The sequence below is a fragment of the Rhinolophus hipposideros genome (genome assembly GCF_964194185.1).
Source record: "Rhinolophus hipposideros genome assembly, chromosome: 21".
Taxonomy (NCBI): Eukaryota; Metazoa; Chordata; class Mammalia; order Chiroptera; family Rhinolophidae; genus Rhinolophus; species Rhinolophus hipposideros.
The window spans coordinates 9182830-9191695 of NC_138067.1; the positions used below are offsets into that span (position 1 = coordinate 9182830).

At 38.6% G+C, this 8866-nt stretch overlaps 1 long non-coding RNA gene across 1 annotated transcript; it reads right to left on the bottom strand.

The window, feature by feature from the left end:
- Positions 1-374: 374 nt before the first annotated feature.
- On the bottom strand, positions 375-7374 carry LOC308489531. Its single transcript, XR_013992107.1, has 4 exons — positions 6806-7374; positions 2808-4653; positions 2618-2712; positions 375-2337 (listed from the first exon to the last, which is right to left on the bottom strand). It is a non-coding gene; the product is annotated as an uncharacterized lncRNA (long non-coding RNA).
- Between the last annotated feature and the right edge of the window lie 1492 nt (positions 7375-8866).

The following is an 8866-nucleotide window of genomic DNA, read 5'->3' on the forward strand; positions in this document are numbered from 1 at the left end:
TATTGTCTGTGTCTATGAGTTTTTGTTTCTCATTTGTTTGTCTTGTTCTTTTGTTGTTTTTGGTTCATATACCACATATCAGTGGAATCATACGGTTCTCTACTTTTTCTGTCTGACTTATTTCGCTTAGCATTATAATCTCAAGATCCATCCATGTTGTCACAAATGGTCCTATTTCATCTTCTGACTCTGGGTGGTGAATGCACGATGGGATTTATAGATGATGTAATACATAATTGTACACCCGAAATCTATGTAACTTTACTAACAATTGTCACCCCAATAAACTTTAATTAAAAAATAAAAAAGGAAAAAATAAAAAAATAAAATCTAATGCTGAATGGGAAAAGCAACTTGCAAAAGGATTTATATGGCATGATACCATTTATTTAAATTTTGAAAAACACAAAACCATGGAATATATTATTTATGATATTTACAAAATTTTCAAAAAACATTTAGTGAATACCACATGCCAGTTTCAGGATAGTGATTACTTCTAAGGAGGAAGGGAAGAATATGGCTTAGGGGTATTCTTTAATATCTTATAGGAAAACACGACAGCATTTTAATATTTATTAAATCTGGGTGATGGGTTCATTGATTTTTGTCATATTCTCTATATTTTTATTCATATTTTAAAAAATCATATTGAAAATACATGCTTATTTGTTTTAGGTTAACTTTCACTTGATAAAGTGGTTTTATAAAACATCCAGTAATGTTGTTATATTTCATTTCCAGGGACCTATTGTCAGACAGAAGCTGTAAACAATGAAAACAAGTGTAACGTAAAAAGATGAGAGTACTACTGCACAAGTTACTGGGACAAAAGTTAAGTGTATCAAATAAATATATTAAATGTGGTCATGGTGGGATATTTCACTGAAACATCTACTTGTTTGTGAGAGCTGTTTCACTGCATACATGAGAAGCAAAATTATCTAGACCATATATATATATGTGTGTGTGTGTGTATATATATATACACACACACACACACATATATATATACACACATGAGGACATTGAGAGGGCATCACTGTATTTAGTCACAAACCCCATGACTTTCTCAAGTTTAACAATTATACGAATTTAAGTATTGTATCTAACATAGTTAATTATGTTTCCCACGCAATATAAGTAGATATGAATAAATAAAATTAGTTGCAATTTTATCAATTACATTTAAGAACTAAATATGCTCAGTAATTTAAGTCCTGAACCTTTTGAAATAACAAGAATCATAACAAAAACTTCCACAATGTATCACAGGTTGGAAATAGAAACGGGAAAACGTCCCACAACTTTAAAATAGAAAGAAGATAGTATCATCACAAGCTGACAATCAATGTCTATCAGTAGTTGCTTTTCAGCCCTAAAAAGACTGATACGTCAGCTTCACTGAAGGTGTTGACTATGTCACATATAAAAACCCAATGTCCCTGCGGACCTTCCAAGATTAGACAGGAAGCAAATGTGAGCAGCCTTGAACCAAGTGAAATATCAGGTTGGTTCAGGTGAAGCTTGAAGTGTGTTTGCTTTTGTTTTTTCCTCATTTCAGCCTTGAAATTCACAATATATTTGTTTCTAAACAAACTAATTTGTTAGGTGGATTTATTTTTGCTTTTGTTGGAGAGAGACTGTTATTCAAAAGAACCACCAAAAAAAATTGGGTATATATTCCACTCCCCAAAGGTGAATATTTTCAAATATTTTAGCTGCTTCTCTTTGTGTTATCTTCGTATTTCTAAATAATGTGCTTAAACTGCTGTACCTTGCTTCATCAATTTCGGGCACTCACTATTGACTTGCCACACTATTTTGGTGAGAATGTAGCTTACTAACATCCATCTTCCTCTCCACATTTCTCTATCATAAATATATCCCATTTTCCAATCAAAGTCATAGTTGGAGTTTACATTCATTGGACATTTAAATACCATTCACTGAGTTAAGAAGTGGACTATGATTACCTCTCCTTTTCTGTGCAACTTGTTTTTCTGAAATCAGTAATTCCTCCCTAGAATTTGCTGAGAGTTTTTTGTTGTTGTTGTTGTGTTGTTTTAGAAGCTAGACCTTCCTACACCCTCTAAGAGCATTCCATTCAACTTTCCATGTGATAAAAGCAGCAGCTGATCCTTTTTCTCCTAGGCTCCACACTCCTTCCAGTCTGGACTGGTTACTCTCCAGGCCTAAAGCACAGCTGTCATCGCGGGATTTTCCTTCGGTGTCATCCTGAAAATTCCCTACAATTTCTTCTGCTTCCTGAATCCCATACCTCCTCTGTCGTGGTTTAGTCTCTCGTTAGGGTGACGCACGTCCCCCTGTAGCTTCCTGAGAAAAGATAAATGGGTAAGTTGAGGGATCTCACCATTCAAAACGCGTATTTTAACTTCATCTCCCTGTTTTCAGTCTAGCACCTCACTCGCTGCCCCTCTTCCTCAGTTTATAACTTCTGGCTTTCATAATAGATTCCTAAATAAAAATTATTTCAGAAACAGTAACTCTTAAAGCTGAAGTTTTATTTCATTCACAAGAGCCAGGGTTTGTTGTAGGAAAAACAAAAAGATTTTTAGGTCCCAAACTGAAAGTATTCAGAGAAAAGGTTCTTTACCATAAGTCACAGTCGGATGGGTATAATTTATGATGTCAGGCCATTTCCCAGTACACAGGCAGAAGGAAAAGCCCTTCATGGGCTGGGGAAGGCATCTAGGAAGGAAAGCAAGGACTCAGTGAAAGCCTGCTTTCTGCCTTGCCATCATGGAACCGAAACCTCAAGAGATAATGGAGACTCACAGACACACCTTAGGAAACGTGGGTGGGCGTGCTCGTGCTTTGCTTCTCAGAGCACAGTCCAGGGAGCTGCACTGTGAGCAGAGGGCCAAAGCAAAACGTGCTGAAAGACAACCTTAATTTAAATCTGATTTCACTCGTATCAAGTTAGAAAGGTGAGAAAAAACACCGTGCTATGCCTTGGTTCCATCCCTCCTGGACGTAGCCTTAGGTTACACACCACGATAATACAGTTCTAAGCGAGGCATTTTGGGGCAGTGTGGTGAGGGTGAGCCCGGGCGGGCAGGTGCACCTGATTTGTCAGTCAGCATCCTGAAGGTTGGTGACACGCTGCTGACATGGCGGAGAATGTGGAAGCTGGGCACGATTGCAGATTGTCCCCAGCGGAGCCTTTTCCTATTCGGATCATATCTTTTAACTCTATCTAGCTGAAGTGAAAACGGAGTTATTCTAGAACACAGTGGGCAAACCTGTCAGTAGGACTTAGGTAAACAACGTGCTGACATCCTCCTCAGTAGTCAGACATCCTGTCCCTTTTCCAGAGCTCATAGGAAAGGCCGGAGACTCTGAGTGCAGCACAATGATGGCCTCAGGGTAGAAAGAACGCCTGGACCGGAGCTTGCAAGAGTGGCTTCTACCCTAGTGCACCGTTGGTGGGAATGTAAACGGATACCATCATTATGGAAAACAGTATAGAAGTTCCTCAAAAACTAAAAAGTAGAACTACCATCTGATCCAACGATCCCACTTCTGGATATATATCCAAGGAAATGAAACCAGTATCTCAAAGAGATGTCTGCACTCCCATGTTCATTGCATTATTCACAATCGCCAAGATATGGAAACAGCCTAAGTATCGATCGACAGATGAATGGATAGAGAAAATTGTCTCACACACACACACACACACACACACACAAACACACACTGGAATATTATTCAGCCTTAAAAAAAGAATAAGAAAATCCTGCCATTTGTGACAACATGGATGAACCTGGAAGATATTATGCTCACTGCAATAAGCCACACACAGAAAGACAAATACTGCATGATCCCTCTTATATATGGAATCTAACCCCACAGAAGCAGAGAACAGAATGGTGGCTGCCAGGGCCTGAGGGGAGGGGGAAATGGGAGATGTTGGTCAAAGGGTACAAAGGTTCAGTTATGCAAGATGAGTAAGTTCTGGGGATCTAATGTACAGCATGGTGACCATAGGTAACAAAACTGTATTATATACTTGAAATCAGCTAAGATTTACACACACACACACACACACACACACGTAGGTGATACATATGTTAACTAGCTGATTGTGCTGGTTATTTCACAATGTATATCAAAACATATTTAAGGTGGTCTACCTTAAATATAAGCACATAATTTTTATTTGTCAATTATACCTCAGTGAAGCTGGAAAAGAGTGGATTCTAATCCATTCCCGGTAACTAGCTCTGTGACCTTGAACTAGTCACATCCCTTCTCTGAGCTTCCGTTACTCATCTGTAATCGAAGGGGTCGTGCTGTGCCTTTGTCGGATGGGTCATCTGAGTGCTTCAGCAGGAAAAACAGCTGAACATTTTTAGGTGGCTGAAATGAATAAAAATTAGACTCCAACCACACTGCTGTGATGATTAGAGGGCTACCTAATCAGAACTCTCTCACATCCCAAATTAATCTGGAATGATTTAAATTTTAACTTACAGTTTCAAAGTGCTTACTTCTATAGTTTCCCCATTTGTTCCCTCCAGCCCATCTGAGGTAAGTAGGGCAGGTATTATATCTCCATTAGTTTCCTCCTTGGGGGGAACTCACCATAATCCATAGCAGCAATTCCCAAAGATGGTCATGGCCCACCTGCATCAAGATGTCCAGAGAGCACCGATTACAAATTCTTATTCCTGAAGCCTTTTCTAAACCTGCTACACCAGAATCCCTGAGATTGAGGCCCTGTGCTTTGTTTGCATTAATGACAAACCACCTCCGGGTGATTTTTATACACCCTAAATTTGAGAAGGACTAGCTTACAGAGAAACACTTGGTGCCCTATTATGTGTCAGGCACTACATCAGTTTCTTTACATAGTATATTCTTTCATTCAACCTTCATGACAACTCTATGAATTATATACTGTTTTTTAACAAGCTTGTTAACTTGGAATAATTTTCGATTTATGGAAATGTTGCAAAGATAGCAGTGATAATATATCCCTCAGCCAGTTTCAGTTGCACCTATTCTTATTATTTACATTACTGTGGTGAGTTGGTCAAAATTAAAGAAACCAACATTGGTAAAAATAGTGTTAACCAAAATTAAAATTTGATTCCGTTTCAGCAGTTCCTTTCATGAATGTCTTTTTTCTGTTCTACAATCTAGTCCAGGATACTACATTGCGTTCACTTGTCATGTTTCCTTAGTCCCCTCTGGTCTGTGACAGTATCTTAGTCCTTCTCTGTTTTTCACGATCTTAATGGTTTTAAGAAGTATTGGTCAGGTATTGTATGAAATGTTCCTCAAATTGGGTTTGTCTGATGTTTTTCTCACAATTAGATGGGAGTTATGGGTTTCCAGAAAGAGCACCACAAAAGGCAAGTGTCTTTCTCATCACACGGTGTTAGGGGATAGATAACATCCATATTATATCACTTGGTGATGTTAAAATGTTTATAAGCCCAATTCAACCAATTAGGAAATGGAAGTTTATCAAGTCTAGTGTTCCACAACTGCTAAGTGATGGAATTAGGGTAAAATTTAATTTCTTTTCTTTGCCATTTTGGTTGCAAGTAAACTATTCAAGCTTTATCCTCACCCCACCCCGCAAACTCTCCATTGCAGCTTGACGTGCCATTCCTCTATGCTGTTTTCTGCTCTTCTCAACCCCAAGCTGACAAGTTTTCCAAGTCCTTCAGTGTTCAGCTCAAATCCAATCTGCTCTTTGAAACCCTCCCTGACCCCCAACATACTCTTCTTTGATGAAATCTTGAAGCACTTATTGTGTGTGCCTCAAATTCTTCACTTTGCATGTATTTTCTTAACCTCTGTCTTTCCAAGCTTCAAGTGGAAAGACAGTGGAGAGACCAACCCGCATGTAACCCATGTGCTCCTGAAATGAAGGAGCTTAGTGTCTCACCAACTGGCATTTTACCCTCTTCAATTCTCCACACGGTAGCCAGCGGCATGCTTCTAAACTGCAAATGTAATTATACCACTGACTGGCTTAAAACTTTTCAATGACTCCCGGTGATTTACAAAACAAGGTCCAAGGGTCTGATTAGAACATATAAGGTCCTTCCTGATCTGACTGTCGTCCACAATTTCCCCGTATCTCTAGCCATCACTTCACACTCCACTCTGCAGTGTCCTCCATGCCAGTCATGATGAACTACTGGCAATTTCTAAGTGCCCTGTGGCCTTTCTGAGCCTGTGCCTTTGCAGCTGCACTGTTAACAGTGAGGGTACCCACTGGGGATACCATTGCAGAAGATTTCCATTCAAACTGGCTGATAGAACAGCAACCATTACAACACCATGTAACAAGTTGCAAAGGAGGGAGAGTTGTCCAGCAACTCAACAATGTCATCAATGACCCAGTCCTTTTTTTTATCTCTTTGCTTTGCCGTCCTCAGAAAATTTGATTTGCCCTCAGGTTGGCTCCCTTTATAATCACAAGATAACTGCAGTAGTTCTAAGCATTCCCTCGAAGTATAGCAATACGGACTGAACTTCTCTGAGTCTCAGGTTGTTCATCTGTAAATTAGGGAAACTTTTGATTCCTAGCAGTTATTTTAAAGATTAAATGGGATAATATATAGAAAACACCCAACACAGTACTTAGCACATAGCTTCCTGTATATTTTTTGGAGAACATGTATTCATCTTGTATTTTTTATAATGTTTTGTACAAGTATAGTTGCTCAGTAAGTGTGTTGATAGTACCTCAATCTAAAAAAATAAATACAGATTATTAAACAAATTAAACAACGAGGTCAGTTTACCACGTCCTAATTACCTTATTAGATTAGCTGAGAGAACTGTTTGATAACATTTCCTAAATTCTCTACGAACAGAGTCTTCTCTGAGCCTCTCCTGCGACCCTCCAGAACATTAGATCTGCGCTCGGGCTTCAGTGACCTTTCACTAGGAACGCTTCTGCTTTCCCACTCCATCCTCTTCAGCACTCTGGGCTTCATTTCAGATCTGGCCTTCTGAGGTATGCCTTCCTCCCCTTCCTAACACTTCATTGTTGCTAAAAATAGGTGATGTCCCTTCGGAGCAAAAACACTTGGCAAATCAGTTAGCTTTTATAGGTCCAGCTTCATACTGGTCTCTGTGAGACTGGGGGAAAGATAGATTAAATAAAGGAAGAAGCTCACAACCATGGCCTCTCCATGTATCCCTGCATTCCTCAAAGGAGTTTACAAAACTTATGTAAAAATAGCAATATCATGCTCATCAAATATGCACGAGCTAAAGAATGCTAAGTGAGACTTTGCAGAATGCTAAAGAGTAAATAAAACAGCCAGCTCAGAAGAGCACCAGAAAGCATTTGGAGGAAGCATTTAATTAAAGGCCCTAAGATCAACCCAACAAACCAAGACTGGAGCTGTTGGTGATCATGATTTATTAACCACACCTCGCCAAGGAAAACAAGAGCACATAATATGGGCCAATGTCCTTTAGATTATGATGGGTACCTTCAGGACTTCTCTCATCTAGGCTAGCTCTTGATATGATACTGTCAGCTTGGGTTCTGCATATATACAATTCCTTATACATCCTGTGAGGTTTTGTGACATTAACCCTGAAAGAGGCATCAGTATATTACCTAAAATATTCTTCTCATCCCCTGGATATTCAACTGCTTTGAAATAGTCTATTTCCTTGCAAGGGAAAAATTTCTATTCAATACAATATTTAATCCTCCTTATATTTGTAGTGTGAATGAATGTATTCATATGGCTGGATCCATATTTCCATGGGTATCAAGGCAGGAACATATTGTTACATATATCTACATATTCATGGACAAATCTATATATGTACATACTTGAAAATGAGTGTGTTTTTACCACTTTGAACTTCTAAAACTCATCTCTGGAGTTGCATTGTCCTAATTTCTTTGAATGAAAGTAGGAAAATTTCAGCACAAACTAAAATTGCTCGGAGGCCTAAATTTAAAGGTAACTAGCCCAATTTAGTATTCAATTAAATCCTGTTCTGTCTAATCTATTAGCAACTGTGTCAACCCACTTGTCAACTATTATCTCTGATTCTTCTATCCTCAGCTCAAAAATCATTCTACCTTCTCTTTATTTTCTAGACTTCATGCCAAATTCCCTGCCTGCTGTTCAGTATTTCACACATATCCTTAGGCCCATGGTTCTCCTAGCCTGATTTATAGGCCTCGTGTTATCTGTTAAAAGATTATTTTGGTGTATAAACAGTCCAAAGAGTGAGTCACACAAAAATGGATATGAGAGAGAGGTATGCCTGAAGAATTAGAAGTATTCTCTAGTGAAAATTGATATTGTCATAGAATCATAGAACAAAAAGAATAGATCAGCGTCCCAACAATATTATCACTGATGGGTGGCTATCCAGCTACTAATTTAATATCTCCACAGCCATCCCAAGCATGCTTCCCATCATGACTACCCACTCTTATGTATTGAGGTCACATCTGTTTTCCTATAACTTCTACCATTCAAGTATTCATCCATTAGAATGGCTAACCTCTAGAGACTAACCATTGAGCCACTGAACCCTTTGAGAATCTAATGAAAATAATAGACCTTCTTCATAGAAAACTGCATGTGAAGAAAGGATTTTTCTTAGAATTTCAGGGAGTGCACAGCCCTGCAAAACCCATTCATCCATGGATAAAGAATTCCTCACTACTGTTTTTGTGGGAGTAGAAAAATAGAGGAAAAATAAGTCATCATTTTTTTCCTCCTTCAAGGAGCTTACTTTCTAACCCTGATAAAGAATTCCTCACTACTGTTTTGTGTGAGTAGAAAAATAGAGGAAAAATAAGCCGTCGTTTTTTTCCTCCTTCAAGGAGCTTACTTTC